The sequence below is a fragment of the Halichoerus grypus genome, chromosome 3 (assembly GCF_964656455.1).
Source record: "Halichoerus grypus chromosome 3, mHalGry1.hap1.1, whole genome shotgun sequence".
Classification (NCBI taxonomy): domain Eukaryota; kingdom Metazoa; phylum Chordata; class Mammalia; order Carnivora; family Phocidae; genus Halichoerus; species Halichoerus grypus.
In genome coordinates, this window is record NC_135714.1 from 167,244,039 (window position 1) to 167,268,059 (window position 24,021).

Consider the following 24,021-nt stretch of genomic DNA (forward strand, 5'->3'; position numbering starts at 1 on the left):
CTCGGTTTCACGTAAGGAACCCGTTCCTCAGGCTCTCACCCACGGTAGCCTGGAAAGTGCTTCCTCCCTCAGAGAGGTGGATGGTAGCTAAAGCACGGTTTCTCTACCGTGTTGTTTCTTCCAGGGAGAACGCTAGCGATTAGATTTCCATGCAAAAGTAGGGCCGCAGTGCTAGCTAAATGAAACACACGGGGAGTCGTCTTCTGCCTTTTGCTGGGGCCTGAGTCTCACTCGCAGAAACTTTGGACTCCCTTGCAGTCCTCTCACGCACGCACACAACCAAATGCTTCCACCCTCAGGAGCGGCTGTTTGAGCTGAAGCACGGATTCTCTACCGTGTTTTTCCTTTGAGTTAGGTGGCTGTCTTTCAGCCTGCACACACACCCAGGGCAACGGTACTAGCCCCATAACCATGATGTGAGTTGAGAGCTGCCTTCTGTACCGGCCTGTCTCTCCCCCGATTTTACAAAATGGAAAATGTCCCCAGGCTCTCAGCCACAGTACACCCTAAACTGCTTCGCCCACAGAGAGGTCGACGGTAGCTAAAGCACGGTTTCTCTACTGTGTAGTTTCTTCGAGTTAGAACGCTAGCTCTTAGACTTCCATGCAAATGTGGGGCTGCCGTGCTAGCTTGGTAAAACACATGGGGAGTCGTGTTCTGCCTTTCGCTGGGGCCTGAGTCTCACTCGCAAAATGCTTTGGACTCCCTTGCAGTGCTCTCACGCACGCACACAACAAAAGGCTTCCACCCTTAGGAGCAGCTGTTTTACCTGCAGCTCGGATTCCCTACCGAGTTTTTCCTTCGAGTTAAGTGGCTGTCTTTAAGCCTGCACACACCCACGGGGCAACGGAACTAGCCCCTTAAGCATGTAGTGAGTTGAGAGCTGCCTTCTGTACCGGACTGTCTCTCCCCCTATATTCCGAAATGGAAACCGTCCCCAGGCTGCCAGCCACAGTACACCCTAAACTGCTTCGCCCACACAGAGGTCGACGGTAGCTAAAGCACGGCTTCTCTACAGTGTTGTTTCTTCGACTTAGAACGCTAGCTATTAGACTTCCCTGAAAAGTGGCGCTGCCGTGCTAGCTTGATGAAACACATGGGGAGTGGTGTTCTGCCTTTCGCTGGGGCCTGAGTCTCACTCGCAGAAAGCTTTGGACTCCCTTGCAGTGCTCTCACGCACGCACACAACAAAATGCTTCCACCCTCAGGAGCAGCTGTTTTACCTGCAGCACAGGCTCTCTACCGAGTTTTTCCTTCGAGTTAGGTGGCTGTGTTTAAGCCTGCACACACACCCTGGGCAACGGTAGTAGCCCCATAACCATGATGTGAGTTGAGAGCTGCCTTCTGTGCCGGCCTGTCCCTCCACCGATATTATGATATTGAAACCGTCCCAGGGCTCCCAACCTCAGTACACCCTAAACTGCTTCGCCCTCAGAGAGGTCGACGGTAGCTAAAGCACGGTTTCTCTACAGTGTTGTTTCTTCGACTTAGAAAGCTAACTATCAGACTTCCATGCAAAAGTGGGGCCGCAGTATTAGATTCATGGAGCAAGTGGGGAGTCGTGTTCTGGCTTCTTCTGGGGCCTGGGTCTCACAAGGAAAATGCTTTTGGACTCACTTGCTGTGCACTCACGCATGCCCACCACACAATGCGTCCACCCTGAGGCATGGCTCTTTTAGCCGAAGCAGGAATTCTCTACAGAGTTGTTCCTTTGAGTTAGGCGGTTGGCTTATGGCCTGCAGGAACACACGGGGCAAGGGTACTGGCCTCATAAACAAGAGGTGAGTTGAGAGCTGCCTTCCGCACCGGCCTGTTTCTCACTCCATTTCACGTATGGGACCCTTTCCCCGGTCTCTCATACACGAACACTATACCACTCCTGCGGCTTCAGGAACTGCAATGTTAGCTAAAGCGCAGTAACGCTACAGCCTTGATTCTTGGTGTTAGTAGTCTGGTAGGCGAATGAGCTGCACCTGGGATTCTTGACAGGCTTGTTTCTTCCCAGTCAGTGTCGAGCACATAGCATTCCAAGCACACATGGAGCAGTAGTGTTAGCTTCAGGTAGCAAGAGCTGAGTCCAGAGGTGCCTTCTGCCCGGACCTATTTCTCCCTTGGTTTCACGTATGGAACCCGTTCCCCAGGCTCTCAGCCACGGTACTCCGTGTAATACTTCCTCCATCTAGAGGTCGACGGTAGCTAAAGCAGGGTTTCTCTACAGTGTTGTTTCTTCGAGTTAGAACACTAGCTGTTAGACTTCCATGCAAAAGTGGGGCTGCCGTGCTAGCGTGATGAAACACATGGGGAGTCGTGTTCTGCCTTCTGCTGGGGCCTGAGGCTCACTCACAAAAGGCTTTGGACTCCCTTGCAGGGCTCTCATGCACGCACACAACATAATGCTTCCACCTTCAAGAGCGGCTCTTTTAGCTGAAGCATGGATTCTCCAGCGAGTTTTTCCTTCGAGTTAGGCGGTTTTCATGAAGCCTGCACACACACCCGGGGCAACGGTACTAGCCCCATAACCATGGTGTGAGTTGAGAGCTGCCTTCTCTCCGGGCTGTCTCTCCCTCGATTTTAGGAAACGGAACCCGTCCCCAGGCTCTCACCCACCGTACACCCTAAACTGCTTCCTCCCACACAGAGGTCGTCGGTAGCTAAAGCACGGTTTCTCTTCAGTGTTGTTTCTCCGAGTTAGAACGCTTGCTATTAATGTCCACAATAGCCAAACTGTGGAAAGAGCCAAGATGTCCACCAACAGATGAATGGATAAAGAAGAGGGGGTATATATATATATATATACAATGGAATATTATGCAGCCATCAAAAGGAATGAGATCTTGCCCTCTGCAACGACGTGGATGGAACTGGAGGGTATCATGCTGAGCGAAATAAGTCAAACAGAGAAAGACATGTATCATATGACCTCACTGATATGAGGAATTCTTAATCTCAGGAAACAAACTGAGGGTTGCTGGAGTGGGGGCTGGGGTGGGAGGGATGGGGTCACTGGGTGTTGGACACTGGGGAGGGTATGTGTTCTGGTAAGCGCTGTGAATTGTGCAAGACTGTTGAATCTCAGATCTGTACCTCTGAAACAAATAATGCAATATATGTTAAGAAAGAAAAAAAGAAGAAGAAGAATGTAGCAGGAGGGGAAGAATGAAGGGGGGAAAATCGGAGGGGGAGAAGAACCATGAGAGACGATGGACTCTGAAAAACAAACTGAGGGTTCTAGAGGGGAGGGGGGTGGGAGGATGGGTTAGCCTGGTGATGGGTATTGAGCAGGGCACGATCTGCATGGAGCACTGGGTGATATGCACAAACAATGAATCATGGAACACTATATCTAAAACTAATGATGTAATGTATGGGGATTAACATAACAATAAAAACATTTAATAATAATAATAATAAAGAACGCTTGCTATTAGACTTCCATGCAAAAGTGGGGCCGCAGTGCTAGCTTCATGAAACAAGTGGGGAGTCGTGTTCTGTCTTCTGCCGGGGCCTGAGTCCCACACGGAAAATGGGTCTGGACTCCCTTGCAGTGCTCTCACGCACGCACACAACAAAATGCTGCCACCCTCAGGAGCAGCTGTTTTACCTGCAGCACAGGCTCTCAACCGAGTTTTTCCTTCGAGTTAGGTGGCTGTGTTTAAGCCTGCACACACACCCTGGGCAATGGTACTAGCCCCATAACCATGATGTGAGTTGAGAGCTGCCTTCTGTACCGGCCTGTCTCTCCCCGATATTACGATCTTGAAACCGTCCCAGGGCTCTCAGCCACAGTACACCCTAAACTGCTTCGCCCACACAGAGGTCGACGGTAGCTAAAGCACGGCTTCTCTACAGTGTTGTTTCTTCGAGTTAGAACGCTAGCTATTAGACTTCCATGCAAAAGTGGGGCTGCCGTGCTAGCGTGATGAAACACATGGGGAGTCGTGTTCTGCCTTTCGCTGGGGCCTGAGTCTCACTCGCAAAAAGCTTTGGACTCCCTTGCAGTGCTCTCACGCACGCACACAACAAAATGCTTGCACCCTCAGGAGCAGCTCTTTTACCTGCAGCACAGGCTCTCTACCGAGTTTTTCCTTCGAGTTAGGTGGCTGTGTTTAAGCCTGCACACACCCACGGGGCAACGGAACTAGCCCCATAACCACGTAGTGAGTTCAGATCTGCCTTATGTGCCAGCCTGTCTCTCCCCCGATATTATGAAATGGAAACCGTCCCCAGGCTCTCAGCCACAGTACACCCTAAACTGCTTCGCCCACAGAGAGGTCGACGGTAGCTAAAGCACGGTTTCTCTACAGTGTTGTTTCTCCGAGTTAGAAAGCTAGCTGTTAGACTTCCATGCAAAAGTGGGGCCGCAGTCCTAGCTTCATGGAGCAAGTGGGGAGTCGTGTTCTGGCTTCTTCCGGGGCCTGGGTCTCACAAGGAAAATGCTTTTGGACTCACTTGCAGTGCGCTCACGCATGCACACAGCAAAATGCGTCCACCCTGAGGCATGGCTCTTTTAGCCGAAGCAGGAATTCCCTACAGAGTTGTTCCTTTGAGTTAGGTGGTTGGCTTTAGGCCTGCAGGCACCCCCGGGGCAAGGGCACTAGCCTCATCAACCAGAGGTGACTTGAGAGCTGCCTTCCGCACCGGCCTGTTTCTCACTCCATTTCACGTCTGGGACCCTTTCCCCGGTCTCTCGTACACGAGCAGGGTCAAATTCCTCCTGCTTCAGGAACGGCAATGTTAACTCAAGCGCAGTCACTCGAGAGGATTGATTCTTGGTGTTAGTAGCCTGGGAACTAGGCATCCAGGCACACAGGGTACAGCAGTGCTAATCTCCTCAAACAAGAGGTGAGTCGACAGCAGCCTTCCTTCCAGGCCTGCTTCTCACTCCGAGTTACGTTTAGGTTCCATTTCTCATGCTTTCACAAAAACACACAACAGATGAAGTGCACGCTCAGGAAGGGCGATCTTTGCTGAGGCACGGGTTCTCTACAGTTTTGTTCCTTTGCGTTGCGTGGATGGCACTGAGGACTCCACGCACACACGGGAGAGCCGATCTAGTTTCCCGAAACAAGAGTTGAGTCCATAGGGGCCTTCTGCCCATGCTTATTTCTCCCTCCGAATTCGGCTGGGACTCCTTCCCCAGGTTTGCACTCAAGCAGACTTGAAAATGCTGCCACCCTGTGGAGAGGCGAACGAGCTGAAGCTGGGGTTCTTGAGCGGCTTCTTTCTGCCAAATCAGTGTGGAGCCCTTAGCATTCCTATGCACACATGGAGCCGAAGTGTTAGCTTCAGGTAACAAGAGCTGAGTCGAGAGGAGCCTTCTGGCCCGGACTCCTTCTCCCTCGGTTTCACGTAAGGAACCCGTTCCTCAGGCTCTCACCCACGGTAGCCTGGAAAGTGCTTCCTCCCTCAGAGAGGTGGATGGTAGCTAAAGCACGGTTTCTCTACCGTGTTGTTTCTTCCAGGGAGAACGCTAGCGATTAGATTTCCATGCAAAAGTAGGGCCGCAGTGCTAGCTAAATGAAACACACGGGGAGTCGTCTTCTGCCTTTTGCTGGGGCCTGAGTCTCACTCGCAGAAACTTTGGACTCCCTTGCAGTCCTCTCACGCACGCACACAACCAAATGCTTCCACCCTCAGGAGCGGCTGTTTGAGCTGAAGCACGGATTCTCTACCGTGTTTTTCCTTTGAGTTAGGTGGCTGTCTTTCAGCCTGCACACACACCCAGGGCAACGGTACTAGCCCCATAACCATGATGTGAGTTGAGAGCTGCCTTCTGTACCGGCCTGTCTCTCCCCCGATTTTACAAAATGGAAAATGTCCCCAGGCTCTCAGCCACAGTACACCCTAAACTGCTTCGCCCACAGAGAGGTCGACGGTAGCTAAAGCACGGTTTCTCTACTGTGTAGTTTCTTCGAGTTAGAACGCTAGCTCTTAGACTTCCATGCAAATGTGGGGCTGCCGTGCTAGCTTGGTAAAACACATGGGGAGTCGTGTTCTGCCTTTCGCTGGGGCCTGAGTCTCACTCGCAAAATGCTTTGGACTCCCTTGCAGTGCTCTCACGCACGCACACAACAAAAGGCTTCCACCCTTAGGAGCAGCTGTTTTACCTGCAGCTCGGATTCCCTACCGAGTTTTTCCTTCGAGTTAAGTGGCTGTCTTTAAGCCTGCACACACCCACGGGGCAACGGAACTAGCCCCTTAAGCATGTAGTGAGTTGAGAGCTGCCTTCTGTACCGGACTGTCTCTCCCCCTATATTCCGAAATGGAAACCGTCCCCAGGCTGCCAGCCACAGTACACCCTAAACTGCTTCGCCCACACAGAGGTCGACGGTAGCTAAAGCACGGCTTCTCTACAGTGTTGTTTCTTCGACTTAGAACGCTAGCTATTAGACTTCCCTGAAAAGTGGCGCTGCCGTGCTAGCTTGATGAAACACATGGGGAGTGGTGTTCTGCCTTTCGCTGGGGCCTGAGTCTCACTCGCAGAAAGCTTTGGACTCCCTTGCAGTGCTCTCACGCACGCACACAACAAAATGCTTCCACCCTCAGGAGCAGCTGTTTTACCTGCAGCACAGGCTCTCTACCGAGTTTTTCCTTCGAGTTAGGTGGCTGTGTTTAAGCCTGCACACACACCCTGGGCAACGGTAGTAGCCCCATAACCATGATGTGAGTTGAGAGCTGCCTTCTGTGCCGGCCTGTCCCTCCACCGATATTATGATATTGAAACCGTCCCAGGGCTCCCAACCTCAGTACACCCTAAACTGCTTCGCCCTCAGAGAGGTCGACGGTAGCTAAAGCACGGTTTCTCTACAGTGTTGTTTCTTCGACTTAGAAAGCTAACTATCAGACTTCCATGCAAAAGTGGGGCCGCAGTATTAGATTCATGGAGCAAGTGGGGAGTCGTGTTCTGGCTTCTTCTGGGGCCTGGGTCTCACAAGGAAAATGCTTTTGGACTCACTTGCTGTGCACTCACGCATGCCCACCACACAATGCGTCCACCCTGAGGCATGGCTCTTTTAGCCGAAGCAGGAATTCTCTACAGAGTTGTTCCTTTGAGTTAGGCGGTTGGCTTATGGCCTGCAGGAACACACGGGGCAAGGGTACTGGCCTCATAAACAAGAGGTGAGTTGAGAGCTGCCTTCCGCACCGGCCTGTTTCTCACTCCATTTCACGTATGGGACCCTTTCCCCGGTCTCTCATACACGAACACTATACCACTCCTGCGGCTTCAGGAACTGCAATGTTAGCTAAAGCGCAGTAACGCTACAGCATTGATTCTTGGTGTTAGTAGTCTGGTAGGCGAATGAGCTGCACCTGGGATTCTTGACAGGCTTGTTTCTTCCCAGTCAGTGTCGAGCACATAGCATTCCAAGCACACATGGAGCAGTAGTGTTAGCTTCAGGTAGCAAGAGCTGAGTCCAGAGGTGCCTTCTGCCCGGACCTATTTCTCCCTTGGTTTCACGTATGGAACCCGTTCCCCAGGCTCTCAGCCACGGTACTCCGTGTAATACTTCCTCCATCTAGAGGTCGACGGTAGCTAAAGCAGGGTTTCTCTACAGTGTTGTTTCTTCGAGTTAGAACACTAGCTGTTAGACTTCCATGCAAAAGTGGGGCTGCCGTGCTAGCGTGATGAAACACATGGGGAGTCGTGTTCTGCCTTCTGCTGGGGCCTGAGGCTCACTCACAAAAGGCTTTGGACTCCCTTGCAGGGCTCTCATGCACGCACACAACATAATGCTTCCACCTTCAAGAGCGGCTCTTTTAGCTGAAGCATGGATTCTCCAGCGAGTTTTTCCTTCGAGTTAGGCGGTTTTCATGAAGCCTGCACACACACCCGGGGCAACGGTACTAGCCCCATAACCATGGTGTGAGTTGAGAGCTGCCTTCTCTCCGGGCTGTCTCTCCCTCGATTTTAGGAAACGGAACCCGTCCCCAGGCTCTCACCCACCGTACACCCTAAACTGCTTCCTCCCACACAGAGGTCGTCGGTAGCTAAAGCACGGTTTCTCTTCAGTGTTGTTTCTCCGAGTTAGAACGCTTGCTATTAATGTCCACAATAGCCAAACTGTGGAAAGAGCCAAGATGTCCACCAACAGATGAATGGATAAAGAAGAGGGGGTATATATATATATATATACAATGGAATATTATGCAGCCATCAAAAGGAATGAGATCTTGCCCTCTGCAACGACGTGGATGGAACTGGAGGGTATCATGCTGAGCGAAATAAGTCAAACAGAGAAAGACATGTATCATATGACCTCACTGATATGAGGAATTCTTAATCTCAGGAAACAAACTGAGGGTTGCTGGAGTGGGGGCTGGGGTGGGAGGGATGGGGTCACTGGGTGTTGGACACTGGGGAGGGTATGTGTTCTGGTAAGCGCTGTGAATTGTGCAAGACTGTTGAATCTCAGATCTGTACCTCTGAAACAAATAATGCAATATATGTTAAGAAAGAAAAAAAGAAGAAGAAGAATGTAGCAGGAGGGGAAGAATGAAGGGGGGAAAATCGGAGGGGGAGAAGAACCATGAGAGACGATGGACTCTGAAAAACAAACTGAGGGTTCTAGAGGGGAGGGGGGTGGGAGGATGGGTTAGCCTGGTGATGGGTATTGAGCAGGGCACGATCTGCATGGAGCACTGGGTGATATGCACAAACAATGAATCATGGAACACTATATCTAAAACTAATGATGTAATGTATGGGGATTAACATAACAATAAAAACATTTAATAATAATAATAATAAAGAACGCTTGCTATTAGACTTCCATGCAAAAGTGGGGCCGCAGTGCTAGCTTCATGAAACAAGTGGGGAGTCGTGTTCTGTCTTCTGCCGGGGCCTGAGTCCCACACGGAAAATGGGTCTGGACTCCCTTGCAGTGCTCTCACGCACGCACACAACAAAATGCTGCCACCCTCAGGAGCAGCTGTTTTACCTGCAGCACAGGCTCTCAACCGAGTTTTTCCTTCGAGTTAGGTGGCTGTGTTTAAGCCTGCACACACACCCTGGGCAATGGTACTAGCCCCATAACCATGATGTGAGTTGAGAGCTGCCTTCTGTACCGGCCTGTCTCTCCCCGATATTACGATCTTGAAACCGTCCCAGGGCTCTCAGCCACAGTACACCCTAAACTGCTTCGCCCACACAGAGGTCGACGGTAGCTAAAGCACGGCTTCTCTACAGTGTTGTTTCTTCGAGTTAGAACGCTAGCTATTAGACTTCCATGCAAAAGTGGGGCTGCCGTGCTAGCGTGATGAAACACATGGGGAGTCGTGTTCTGCCTTTCGCTGGGGCCTGAGTCTCACTCGCAAAAAGCTTTGGACTCCCTTGCAGTGCTCTCACGCACGCACACAACAAAATGCTTGCACCCTCAGGAGCAGCTCTTTTACCTGCAGCACAGGCTCTCTACCGAGTTTTTCCTTCGAGTTAGGTGGCTGTGTTTAAGCCTGCACACACCCACGGGGCAACGGAACTAGCCCCATAACCACGTAGTGAGTTCAGATCTGCCTTATGTGCCAGCCTGTCTCTCCCCCGATATTATGAAATGGAAACCGTCCCCAGGCTCTCAGCCACAGTACACCCTAAACTGCTTCGCCCACAGAGAGGTCGACGGTAGCCAAAGCACGGTTTCTCTACAGTGTTGTTTCTCCCGAGTTAGAAAGCTAGCTGTTAGACTTCCATGCAAAAGTGGGGCCGCAGTCCTAGCTTCATGGAGCAAGTGGGGAGTCGTGTTCTGGCTTCTTCCGGGGCCTGGGTCTCACAAGGAAAATGCTTTTGGACTCACTTGCAGTGCGCTCACGCATGCACACAGCAAAATGCGTCCACCCTGAGGCATGGCTCTTTTAGCCGAAGCAGGAATTCCCTACAGAGTTGTTCCTTTGAGTTAGGTGGTTGGCTTTAGGCCTGCAGGCACCCCCGGGGCAAGGGCACTAGCCTCATCAACCAGAGGTGACTTGAGAGCTGCCTTCCGCACCGGCCTGTTTCTCACTCCATTTCACGTCTGGGACCCTTTCCCCGGTCTCTCGTACACGAGCAGGGTCAAATTCCTCCTGCTTCAGGAACGGCAATGTTAACTCAAGCGCAGTCACTCGAGAGGATTGATTCTTGGTGTTAGTAGCCTGGGAACTAGGCATCCAGGCACACAGGGTACAGCAGTGCTAATCTCCTCAAACAAGAGGTGAGTCGACAGCAGCCTTCCTTCCAGGCCTGCTTCTCACTCCGAGTTACGTTTAGGTTCCATTTCTCATGCTTTCACAAAAACACACAACAGATGAAGTGCACGCTCAGGAAGGGCGATCTTTGCTGAGGCACGGGTTCTCTACAGTTTTGTTCCTTCGCGTTGCGTGGATGGCACTGAGGACTCCACGCACACACGGGAGAGCCGATCTAGTTTCCCGAAACAAGAGTTGAGTCCATAGGGGCCTTCTGCCCATGCTTATTTCTCCCTCCGAATTCGGCTGGGACTCCTTCCCCAGGTTTGCACTCAAGCAGACTTGAAAATGCTGCCACCCTGTGGAGAGGCGAACGAGCTGAAGCTGGGGTTCTTGAGCGGCTTCTTTCTGCCAAATCAGTGTGGAGCCCTTAGCATTCCTATGCACACATGGAGCCGAAGTGTTAGCTTCAGGTAACAAGAGCTGAGTCGAGAGGAGCCTTCTGGCCCGGACTCCTTCTCCCTCGGTTTCACGTAAGGAACCCGTTCCTCAGGCTCTCACCCACGGTAGCCTGGAAAGTGCTTCCTCCCTCAGAGAGGTGGATGGTAGCTAAAGCACGGTTTCTCTACCGTGTTGTTTCTTCCAGGGAGAACGCTAGCGATTAGATTTCCATGCAAAAGTAGGGCCGCAGTGCTAGCTAAATGAAACACACGGGGAGTCGTCTTCTGCCTTTTGCTGGGGCCTGAGTCTCACTCGCAGAAACTTTGGACTCCCTTGCAGTCCTCTCACGCACGCACACAACCAAATGCTTCCACCCTCAGGAGCGGCTGTTTGAGCTGAAGCACAGATTCTCTACCGTGTTTTTCCTTTGAGTTAGGTGGCTGTCTTTCAGCCTGCACACACACCCAGGGCAACGGTACTAGCCCCATAACCATGATGTGAGTTGAGAGCTGCCTTCTGTACCGGCCTGTCTCTCCCCCGATTTTACAAAATGGAAAATGTCCCCAGGCTCTCAGCCACAGTACACCCTAAACTGCTTCGCCCACAGAGAGGTCGACGGTAGCTAAAGCACGGTTTCTCTACTGTGTAGTTTCTTCGAGTTAGAACGCTAGCTCTTAGACTTCCATGCAAATGTGGGGCTGCCGTGCTAGCTTGGTAAAACACATGGGGAGTCGTGTTCTGCCTTTCGCTGGGGCCTGAGTCTCACTCGCAAAATGCTTTGGACTCCCTTGCAGTGCTCTCACGCACGCACACAACAAAAGGCTTCCACCCTTAGGAGCAGCTGTTTTACCTGCAGCTCGGATTCCCTACCGAGTTTTTCCTTCGAGTTAAGTGGCTGTCTTTAAGCCTGCACACACCCACGGGGCAACGGAACTAGCCCCTTAAGCATGTAGTGAGTTGAGAGCTGCCTTCTGTACCGGACTGTCTCTCCCCCTATATTCCGAAATGGAAACCGTCCCCAGGCTGCCAGCCACAGTACACCCTAAACTGCTTCGCCCACACAGAGGTCGACGGTAGCTAAAGCACGGCTTCTCTACAGTGTTGTTTCTTCGACTTAGAACGCTAGCTATTAGACTTCCCTGAAAAGTGGCGCTGCCGTGCTAGCTTGATGAAACACATGGGGAGTGGTGTTCTGCCTTTCGCTGGGGCCTGAGTCTCACTCGCAGAAAGCTTTGGACTCCCTTGCAGTGCTCTCACGCACGCACACAACAAAATGCTTCCACCCTCAGGAGCAGCTGTTTTACCTGCAGCACAGGCTCTCTACCGAGTTTTTCCTTCGAGTTAGGTGGCTGTGTTTAAGCCTGCACACACACCCTGGGCAACGGTAGTAGCCCCATAACCATGATGTGAGTTGAGAGCTGCCTTCTGTGCCGGCCTGTCCCTCCACCGATATTATGATATTGAAACCGTCCCAGGGCTCCCAACCTCAGTACACCCTAAACTGCTTCGCCCTCAGAGAGGTCGACGGTAGCTAAAGCACGGTTTCTCTACAGTGTTGTTTCTTCGACTTAGAAAGCTAACTATCAGACTTCCATGCAAAAGTGGGGCCGCAGTATTAGATTCATGGAGCAAGTGGGGAGTCGTGTTCTGGCTTCTTCTGGGGCCTGGGTCTCACAAGGAAAATGCTTTTGGACTCACTTGCTGTGCACTCACGCATGCCCACCACACAATGCGTCCACCCTGAGGCATGGCTCTTTTAGCCGAAGCAGGAATTCTCTACAGAGTTGTTCCTTTGAGTTAGGCGGTTGGCTTATGGCCTGCAGGAACACACGGGGCAAGGGTACTGGCCTCATAAACAAGAGGTGAGTTGAGAGCTGCCTTCCGCACCGGCCTGTTTCTCACTCCATTTCACGTATGGGACCCTTTCCCCGGTCTCTCATACACGAACACTATACCACTCCTGCGGCTTCAGGAACTGCAATGTTAGCTAAAGCGCAGTAACGCTACAGCCTTGATTCTTGGTGTTAGTAGTCTGGTAGGCGAATGAGCTGCACCTGGGATTCTTGACAGGCTTGTTTCTTCCCAGTCAGTGTCGAGCACATAGCATTCCAAGCACACATGGAGCAGTAGTGTTAGCTTCAGGTAGCAAGAGCTGAGTCCAGAGGTGCCTTCTGCCCGGACCTATTTCTCCCTTGGTTTCACGTATGGAACCCGTTCCCCAGGCTCTCAGCCACGGTACTCCGTGTAATACTTCCTCCATCTAGAGGTCGACGGTAGCTAAAGCAGGGTTTCTCTACAGTGTTGTTTCTTCGAGTTAGAACACTAGCTGTTAGACTTCCATGCAAAAGTGGGGCTGCCGTGCTAGCGTGATGAAACACATGGGGAGTCGTGTTCTGCCTTCTGCTGGGGCCTGAGGCTCACTCACAAAAGGCTTTGGACTCCCTTGCAGGGCTCTCATGCACGCACACAACATAATGCTTCCACCTTCAAGAGCGGCTCTTTTAGCTGAAGCATGGATTCTCCAGCGAGTTTTTCCTTCGAGTTAGGCGGTTTTCATGAAGCCTGCACACACACCCGGGGCAACGGTACTAGCCCCATAACCATGGTGTGAGTTGAGAGCTGCCTTCTCTCCGGGCTGTCTCTCCCTCGATTTTAGGAAACGGAACCCGTCCCCAGGCTCTCACCCACCGTACACCCTAAACTGCTTCCTCCCACACAGAGGTCGTCGGTAGCTAAAGCACGGTTTCTCTTCAGTGTTGTTTCTCCGAGTTAGAACGCTTGCTATTAATGTCCACAATAGCCAAACTGTGGAAAGAGCCAAGATGTCCACCAACAGATGAATGGATAAAGAAGAGGGGGTATATATATATATATATACAATGGAATATTATGCAGCCATCAAAAGGAATGAGATCTTGCCCTCTGCAACGACGTGGATGGAACTGGAGGGTATCATGCTGAGCGAAATAAGTCAAACAGAGAAAGACATGTATCATATGACCTCACTGATATGAGGAATTCTTAATCTCAGGAAACAAACTGAGGGTTGCTGGAGTGGGGGCTGGGGTGGGAGGGATGGGGTCACTGGGTGTTGGACACTGGGGAGGGTATGTGTTCTGGTAAGCGCTGTGAATTGTGCAAGACTGTTGAATCTCAGATCTGTACCTCTGAAACAAATAATGCAATATATGTTAAGAAAGAAAAAAAGAAGAAGAAGAATGTAGCAGGAGGGGAAGAATGAAGGGGGGAAAATCGGAGGGGGAGAAGAACCATGAGAGACGATGGACTCTGAAAAACAAACTGAGGGTTCTAGAGGGGAGGGGGGTGGGAGGATGGGTTAGCCTGGTGATGGGTATTGAGCAGGGCACGATCTGCATGGAGCACTGGGTGATATGCACAAACAATGAATCATGGAACACTATATCTAAAACTAATGATGTAATGTATGGGGATTAACATAACAATAAAAACATTTAATAATAATAATAATAAAGAACGCTTGCTATTAGACTTCCATGCAAAAGTGGGGCCGCAGTGCTAGCTTCATGAAACAAGTGGGGAGTCGTGTTCTGTCTTCTGCCGGGGCCTGAGTCCCACACGGAAAATGGGTCTGGACTCCCTTGCAGTGCTCTCACGCACGCACACAACAAAATGCTGCCACCCTCAGGAGCAGCTGTTTTACCTGCAGCACAGGCTCTCAACCGAGTTTTTCCTTCGAGTTAGGTGGCTGTGTTTAAGCCTGCACACACACCCTGGGCAATGGTACTAGCCCCATAACCATGATGTGAGTTGAGAGCTGCCTTCTGTACCGGCCTGTCTCTCCCCGATATTACGATCTTGAAACCGTCCCAGGGCTCTCAGCCACAGTACACCCTAAACTGCTTCGCCCACACAGAGGTCGACGGTAGCTAAAGCACGGCTTCTCTACAGTGTTGTTTCTTCGAGTTAGAACGCTAGCTATTAGACTTCCATGCAAAAGTGGGGCTGCCGTGCTAGCGTGATGAAACACATGGGGAGTCGTGTTCTGCCTTTCGCTGGGGCCTGAGTCTCACTCGCAAAAAGCTTTGGACTCCCTTGCAGTGCTCTCACGCACGCACACAACAAAATGCTTGCACCCTCAGGAGCAGCTCTTTTACCTGCAGCACAGGCTCTCTACCGAGTTTTTCCTTCGAGTTAGGTGGCTGTGTTTAAGCCTGCACACACCCACGGGGCAACGGAACTAGCCCCATAACCACGTAGTGAGTTCAGATCTGCCTTATGTGCCAGCCTGTCTCTCCCCCGATATTATGAAATGGAAACCGTCCCCAGGCTCTCAGCCACAGTACACCCTAAACTGCTTCGCCCACAGAGAGGTCGACGGTAGCTAAAGCACGGTTTCTCTACAGTGTTGTTTCTCCGAGTTAGAAAGCTAGCTGTTAGACTTCCATGCAAAAGTGGGGCCGCAGTCCTAGCTTCATGGAGCAAGTGGGGAGTCGTGTTCTGGCTTCTTCCGGGGCCTGGGTCTCACAAGGAAAATGCTTTTGGACTCACTTGCAGTGCGCTCACGCATGCACACAGCAAAATGCGTCCACCCTGAGGCATGGCTCTTTTAGCCGAAGCAGGAATTCCCTACAGAGTTGTTCCTTTGAGTTAGGTGGTTGGCTTTAGGCCTGCAGGCACCCCCGGGGCAAGGGCACTAGCCTCATCAACCAGAGGTGACTTGAGAGCTGCCTTCCGCACCGGCCTGTTTCTCACTCCATTTCACGTCTGGGACCCTTTCCCCGGTCTCTCGTACACGAGCAGGGTCAAATTCCTCCTGCTTCAGGAACGGCAATGTTAACTCAAGCGCAGTCACTCGAGAGGATTGATTCTTGGTGTTAGTAGCCTGGGAACTAGGCATCCAGGCACACAGGGTACAGCAGTGCTAATCTCCTCAAACAAGAGGTGAGTCGACAGCAGCCTTCCTTCCAGGCCTGCTTCTCACTCCGAGTTACGTTTAGGTTCCATTTCTCATGCTTTCACAAAAACACACAACAGATGAAGTGCACGCTCAGGAAGGGCGATCTTTGCTGAGGCACGGGTTCTCTACAGTTTTGTTCCTTTGCGTTGCGTGGATGGCACTGAGGACTCCACGCACACACGGGAGAGCCGATCTAGTTTCCCGAAACAAGAGTTGAGTCCATAGGGGCCTTCTGCCCATGCTTATTTCTCCCTCCGAATTCGGCTGGGACTCCTTCCCCAGGTTTGCACTCAAGCAGACTTGAAAATGCTGCCACCCTGTGGAGAGGCGAACGAGCTGAAGCTGGGGTTCTTGAGCGGCTTCTTTCTGCCAAATCAGTGTGGAGCCCTTAGCATTCCTATGCACACATGGAGCCGAAGTGTTAGCTTCAGGTAACAAGAGCTGAGTCGAGAGGAGCCTTCTGGCCCGGACTCCTTCTCCCTCGGTTTCACGTAAGGAACCCGTTCCTCAGGCTCTCACCCACGGTAGCCTGGAAAGTGCTTCCTCCCTCAGAGAGGTGGATGGTAGCTAAAGCACGGTTTCTCTACCGTGTTGTTTCTTCCAGGGAGAACGCTAGCGATTAGATTTCCATGCAAAAGTAGGGCCGCAGTGCTAGCTAAATGAAACACACGGGGAGTCGTCTTCTGCCTTTTGCTGGGGCCTGAGTCTCACTCGCAGAAACTTTGGACTCCCTTGCAGTCCTCTCACGCACGCACACAACCAAATGCTTCCACCCTCAGGAGCGGCTGTTTGAGCTGAAGCACGGATTCTCTACCGTGTTTTTCCTTTGAGTTAGGTGGCTGTCTTTCAGCCTGCACACACACCCAGGGCAACGGTACTAGCCCCATAACCATGATGTGAGTTGAGAGCTGCCTTCTGTACCGGCCTGTCTCTCCCCCGATTTTACAAAATGGAAAATGTCCCCAGGCTCTCAGCCACAGTACACCCTAAACTGCTTCGCCCACAGAGAGGTCGACGGTAGCTAAAGCACGGTTTCTCTACTGTGTAGTTTCTTCGAGTTAGAACGCTAGCTCTTAGACTTCCATGCAAATGTGGGGCTGCCGTGCTAGCTTGGTAAAACACATGGGGAGTCGTGTTCTGCCTTTCGCTGGGGCCTGAGTCTCACTCGCAAAATGCTTTGGACTCCCTTGCAGTGCTCTCACGCACGCACACAACAAAAGGCTTCCACCCTTAGGAGCAGCTGTTTTACCTGCAGCTCGGATTCCCTACCGAGTTTTTCCTTCGAGTTAAGTGGCTGTCTTTAAGCCTGCACACACCCACGGGGCAACGGAACTAGCCCCTTAAGCATGTAGTGAGTTGAGAGCTGCCTTCTGTACCGGACTGTCTCTCCCCCTATATTCCGAAATGGAAACCGTCCCCAGGCTGCCAGCCACAGTACACCCTAAACTGCTTCGCCCACACAGAGGTCGACGGTAGCTAAAGCACGGCTTCTCTACAGTGTTGTTTCTTCGACTTAGAACGCTAGCTATTAGACTTCCCTGAAAAGTGGCGCTGCCGTGCTAGCTTGATGAAACACATGGGGAGTGGTGTTCTGCCTTTCGCTGGGGCCTGAGTCTCACTCGCAGAAAGCTTTGGACTCCCTTGCAGTGCTCTCACGCACGCACACAACAAAATGCTTCCACCCTCAGGAGCAGCTGTTTTACCTGCAGCACAGGCTCTCTACCGAGTTTTTCCTTCGAGTTAGGTGGCTGTGTTTAAGCCTGCACACACACCCTGGGCAACGGTAGTAGCCCCATAACCATGATGTGAGTTGAGAGCTGCCTTCTGTGCCGGCCTGTCCCTCCACCGATATTATGATATTGAAACCGTCCCAGGGCTCCCAACCTCAGTACACCCTAAACTGCTTCGCCCTCAGAGAGGTCGACGGTAGCTAAAGCACGGTTTCTCTACAGTGTTGTTTCTTCGACTTAGAAAGCTAACTATCAGACTTCCATGCAAAAGTGGGGCCGCAGTATTAGATTCATGGAGCAAGTGGGGAGTCGTGTTCTGGCTTCTTCTGGGGCCTGGGTCTCACAAGGAAAATGCTTTTGGACTCACTTGCTGTGCACTCACGCATGCCCACCACACAATGCGTCCACCCTGAGGCATGGCTCTTTTAGCCGAAGCAGGAATTCTCTACAGAGTTGTTCCTTTGAGTTAGGCGGTTGGCTTATGGCCTGCAGGAACACACGGGGCAAGGGTACTGGCCTCATAAACAAGAGGTGAGTTGAGAGCTGCCTTCCGCACCGGCCTGTTTCTCACTCCATTTCACGTATGGGACCCTTTCCCCGGTCTCTCATACACGAACACTATACCACTCCTGCGGCTTCAGGAACTGCAATGTTAGCTAAAGCGCAGTAACGCTACAGCATTGATTCTTGGTGTTAGTAGTCTGGTAGGCGAATGAGCTGCACCTGGGATTCTTGACAGGCTTGTTTCTTCCCAGTCAGTGTCGAGCACATAGCATTCCAAGCACACATGGAGCAGTAGTGTTAGCTTCAGGTAGCAAGAGCTGAGTCCAGAGGTGCCTTCTGCCCGGACCTATTTCTCCCTTGGTTTCACGTATGGAACCCGTTCCCCAGGCTCTCAGCCACGGTACTCCGTGTAATACTTCCTCCATCTAGAGGTCGACGGTAGCTAAAGCAGGGTTTCTCTACAGTGTTGTTTCTTCGAGTTAGAACACTAGCTGTTAGACTTCCATGCAAAAGTGGGGCTGCCGTGCTAGCGTGATGAAACACATGGGGAGTCGTGTTCTGCCTTCTGCTGGGGCCTGAGGCTCACTCACAAAAGGCTTTGGACTCCCTTGCAGGGCTCTCATGCACGCACACAACATAATGCTTCCACCTTCAAGAGCGGCTCTTTTAGCTGAAGCATGGATTCTCCAGCGAGTTTTTCCTTCGAGTTAGGCGGTTTTCATGAAGCCTGCACACACACCCGGGGCAACGGTACTAGCCCCATAACCATGGTGTGAGTTGAGAGCTGCCTTCTCTCCGGGCTGTCTCTCCCTCGATTTTAGGAAACGGAACCCGTCCCCAGGCTCTCACCCACCGTACACCCTAAACTGCTTCCTCCCACACAGAGGTCGTCGGTAGCTAAAGCACGGTTTCTCTTCAGTGTTGTTTCTCCGAGTTAGAACGCTTGCTATTAATGTCCACAATAGCCAAACTGTGGAAAGAGCCAAGATGTCCACCAACAGATGAATGGATAAAGAAGAGGGGGTATATATATATATATATACAATGGAATATTATGCAGCCATCAAAAGGAATGAGATCTTGCCCTCTGCAACGACGTGGATGGAACTGGAGGGTATCATGCTGAGCGAAATAAGTCAAACAGAGAAAGACATGTATCATATGACCTCACTGATATGAGGAATTCTTAATCTCAGGAAACAAACTGAGGGTTGCTGGAGTGGGGGCTGGGGTGGGAGGGATGGGGTCACTGGGTGTTGGACACTGGGGAGGGTATGTGTTCTGGTAAGCGCTGTGAATTGTGCAAGACTGTTGAATCTCAGATCTGTACCTCTGAAACAAATAATGCAATATATGTTAAGAAAGAAAAAAAGAAGAAGAAGAATGTAGCAGGAGGGGAAGAATGAAGGGGGGAAAATCGGAGGGGGAGAAGAACCATGAGAGACGATGGACTCTGAAAAACAAACTGAGGGTTCTAGAGGGGAGGGGGGTGGGAGGATGGGTTAGCCTGGTGATGGGTATTGAGCAGGGCACGATCTGCATGGAGCACTGGGTGATATGCACAAACAATGAATCATGGAACACTATATCTAAAACTAATGATGTAATGTATGGGGATTAACATAACAATAAAAACATTTAATAATAATAATAATAAAGAACGCTTGCTATTAGACTTCCATGCAAAAGTGGGGCCGCAGTGCTAGCTTCATGAAACAAGTGGGGAGTCGTGTTCTGTCTTCTGCCGGGGCCTGAGTCCCACACGGAAAATGGGTCTGGACTCCCTTGCAGTGCTCTCACGCACGCACACAACAAAATGCTGCCACCCTCAGGAGCAGCTGTTTTACCTGCAGCACAGGCTCTCAACCGAGTTTTTCCTTCGAGTTAGGTGGCTGTGTTTAAGCCTGCACACACACCCTGGGCAATGGTACTAGCCCCATAACCATGATGTGATTTGAGAGCTGCCTTCTGTACCGGCCTGTCTCTCCCCGATATTACGATATTGAAACCGTCCCAGGGCTCTCAGCCACAGTACACCCTAAACTGCTTCGCCCACACAGAGGTCGACGGTAGCTAAAGCACGGCTTCTCTACAGTGTTGTTTCTTCGAGTTAGAACGCTAGCTATTAGACTTCCATGCAAAAGTGGGGCTGCCGTGCTAGCGTGATGAAACACATGGGGAGTCGTGTTCTGCCTTTCGCTGGGGCCTGAGTCTCACTCGCAAAAAGCTTTGGACTCCCTTGCAGTGCTCTCACGCACGCACACAACAAAATGCTTGCACCCTCAGGAGCAGCTCTTTTACCTGCAGCACAGGCTCTCTACCGAGTTTTTCCTTCGAGTTAGGTGGCTGTGTTTAAGCCTGCACACACCCACGGGGCAACGGAACTAGCCCCATAACCACGTAGTGAGTTCAGATCTGCCTTATGTGCCAGCCTGTCTCTCCCCCGATATTATGAAATGGAAACCGTCCCCAGGCTCTCAGCCACAGTACACCCTAAACTGCTTCGCCCACAGAGAGGTCGACGGTAGCTAAAGCACGGTTTCTCTACAGTGTTGTTTCTCCGAGTTAGAAAGCTAGCTGTTAGACTTCCATGCAAAAGTGGGGCCGCAGTCCTAGCTTCATGGAGCAAGTGGGGAGTCGTGTTCTGGCTTCTTCCGGGGCCTGGGTCTCACAAGGAAAATGCTTTTGGACTCACTTGCAGTGCGCTCACGCATGCACACAGCAAAATGCGTCCACCCTGAGGCATGGCTCTTTTAGCCGAAGCAGGAATTCCCTACAGAGTTGTTCCTTTGAGTTAGGTGGTTGGCTTTAGGCCTGCAGGCACCCCCGGGGCAAGGGTACTAGCCTCATCAACCAGAGGTGACTTGAGAGCTGCCTTCCGCACCGGCCTGTTTCTCACTCCATTTCACGTCTGGGACCCTTTCCCCGGTCTCTCGTACACGAGCAGGGTCAAATTCCTCCTGCTTCAGGAACGGCAATGTTAACTCAAGCGCAGTCACTCGAGAGGATTGATTCTTGGTGTTAGTAGCCTGGGAACTAGGCATCCAGGCACACAGGGTACAGCAGTGCTAATCTCCTCAAACAAGAGGTGAGTCGACAGCAGCCTTCCTTCCAGGCCTGCTTCTCACTCCGAGTTACGTTTAGGTTCCATTTCTCATGCTTTCACAAAAACACACAACAGATGAAGTGCACGCTCAGGAAGGGCGATCTTTGCTGAGGCACGGGTTCTCTACAGTTTTGTTCCTTTGCGTTGCGTGGATGGCACTGAGGACTCCACGCACACACGGGAGAGCCGATCTAGTTTCCCGAAACAAGAGTTGAGTCCATAGGGGCCTTCTGCCCATGCTTATTTCTCCCTCCGAATTCGGCTGGGACTCCTTCCCCAGGTTTGCACTCAAGCAGACTTGAAAATGCTGCCACCCTGTGGAGAGGCGAACGAGCTGAAGCTGGGGTTCTTGAGCGGCTTCTTTCTGCCAAATCAGTGTGGAGCCCTTAGCATTCCTATGCACACATGGAGCCGAAGTGTTAGCTTCAGGTAACAAGAGCTGAGTCGAGAGGAGCCTTCTGGCCCGGACTCCTTCTCCCTCGGTTTCACGTAAGGAACCCGTTCCTCAGGCTCTCACCCACGGTAGCCTGGAAAGTGCTTCCTCCCTCAGAGAGGTGGATGGTAGCTAAAGCACGGTTTCTCTACCGTGTTGTTTCTTCCAGGGAGAACGCTAGCGATTAGATTTCCATGCAAAAGTAGGGCCGCAGTGCTAGCTAAATGAAACACACGGGGAGTCGTCTTCTGCCTTTTGCTGGGGCCTGAGTCTCACTCGCAGAAACTTTGGACTCCCTTGCAGTCCTCTCACGCACGCACACAACCAAATGCTTCCACCCTCAGGAGCGGCTGTTTGAGCTGAAGCACGGATTCTCTACCGTGTTTTTCCTTTGAGTTAGGTGGCTGTCTTTCAGCCTGCACACACACCCAGGGCAACGGTACTAGCCCCATAACCATGATGTGAGTTGAGAGCTGCCTTCTGTACCGGCCTGTCTCTCCCCCGATTTTACAAAATGGAAAATGTCCCCAGGCTCTCAGCCACAGTACACCCTAAACTGCTTCGCCCACAGAGAGGTCGACGGTAGCTAAAGCACGGTTTCTCTACTGTGTAGTTTCTTCGAGTTAGAACGCTAGCTCTTAGACTTCCATGCAAATGTGGGGCTGCCGTGCTAGCTTGGTAAAACACATGGGGAGTCGTGTTCTGCCTTTCGCTGGGGCCTGAGTCTCACTCGCAAAATGCTTTGGACTCCCTTGCAGTGCTCTCACGCACGCACACAACAAAAGGCTTCCACCCTTAGGAGCAGCTGTTTTACCTGCAGCTCGGATTCCCTACCGAGTTTTTCCTTCGAGTTAAGTGGCTGTCTTTAAGCCTGCACACACCCACGGGGCAACGGAACTAGCCCCTTAAGCATGTAGTGAGTTGAGAGCTGCCTTCTGTACCGGACTGTCTCTCCCCCTATATTCCGAAATGGAAACCGTCCCCAGGCTGCCAGCCACAGTACACCCTAAACTGCTTCGCCCACACAGAGGTCGACGGTAGCTAAAGCACGGCTTCTCTACAGTGTTGTTTCTTCGACTTAGAACGCTAGCTATTAGACTTCCCTGAAAAGTGGCGCTGCCGTGCTAGCTTGATGAAACACATGGGGAGTGGTGTTCTGCCTTTCGCTGGGGCCTGAGTCTCACTCGCAGAAAGCTTTGGACTCCCTTGCAGTGCTCTCACGCACGCACACAACAAAATGCTTCCACCCTCAGGAGCAGCTGTTTTACCTGCAGCACAGGCTCTCTACCGAGTTTTTCCTTCGAGTTAGGTGGCTGTGTTTAAGCCTGCACACACACCCTGGGCAACGGTAGTAGCCCCATAACCATGATGTGAGTTGAGAGCTGCCTTCTGTGCCGGCCTGTCCCTCCACCGATATTATGATATTGAAACCGTCCCAGGGCTCCCAACCTCAGTACACCCTAAACTGCTTCGCCCTCAGAGAGGTCGACGGTAGCTAAAGCACGGTTTCTCTACAGTGTTGTTTCTTCGACTTAGAAAGCTAACTATCAGACTTCCATGCAAAAGTGGGGCCGCAGTATTAGATTCATGGAGCAAGTGGGGAGTCGTGTTCTGGCTTCTTCTGGGGCCTGGGTCTCACAAGGAAAATGCTTTTGGACTCACTTGCTGTGCACTCACGCATGCCCACCACACAATGCGTCCACCCTGAGGCATGGCTCTTTTAGCCGAAGCAGGAATTCTCTACAGAGTTGTTCCTTTGAGTTAGGCGGTTGGCTTATGGCCTGCAGGAACACACGGGGCAAGGGTACTGGCCTCATAAACAAGAGGTGAGTTGAGAGCTGCCTTCCGCACCGGCCTGTTTCTCACTCCATTTCACGTATGGGACCCTTTCCCCGGTCTCTCATACACGAACACTATACCACTCCTGCGGCTTCAGGAACTGCAATGTTAGCTAAAGCGCAGTAACGCTACAGCCTTGATTCTTGGTGTTAGTAGTCTGGTAGGCGAATGAGCTGCACCTGGGATTCTTGACAGGCTTGTTTCTTCCCAGTCAGTGTCGAGCACATAGCATTCCAAGCACACATGGAGCAGTAGTGTTAGCTTCAGGTAGCAAGAGCTGAGTCCAGAGGTGCCTTCTGCCCGGACCTATTTCTCCCTTGGTTTCACGTATGGAACCCGTTCCCCAGGCTCTCAGCCACGGTACTCCGTGTAATACTTCCTCCATCTAGAGGTCGACGGTAGCTAAAGCAGGGTTTCTCTACAGTGTTGTTTCTTCGAGTTAGAACACTAGCTGTTAGACTTCCATGCAAAAGTGGGGCTGCCGTGCTAGCGTGATGAAACACATGGGGAGTCGTGTTCTGCCTTCTGCTGGGGCCTGAGGCTCACTCACAAAAGGCTTTGGACTCCCTTGCAGGGCTCTCATGCACGCACACAACATAATGCTTCCACCTTCAAGAGCGGCTCTTTTAGCTGAAGCATGGATTCTCCAGCGAGTTTTTCCTTCGAGTTAGGCGGTTTTCATGAAGCCTGCACACACACCCGGGGCAACGGTACTAGCCCCATAACCATGGTGTGAGTTGAGAGCTGCCTTCTCTCCGGGCTGTCTCTCCCTCGATTTTAGGAAACGGAACCCGTCCCCAGGCTCTCACCCACCGTACACCCTAAACTGCTTCCTCCCACACAGAGGTCGTCGGTAGCTAAAGCACGGTTTCTC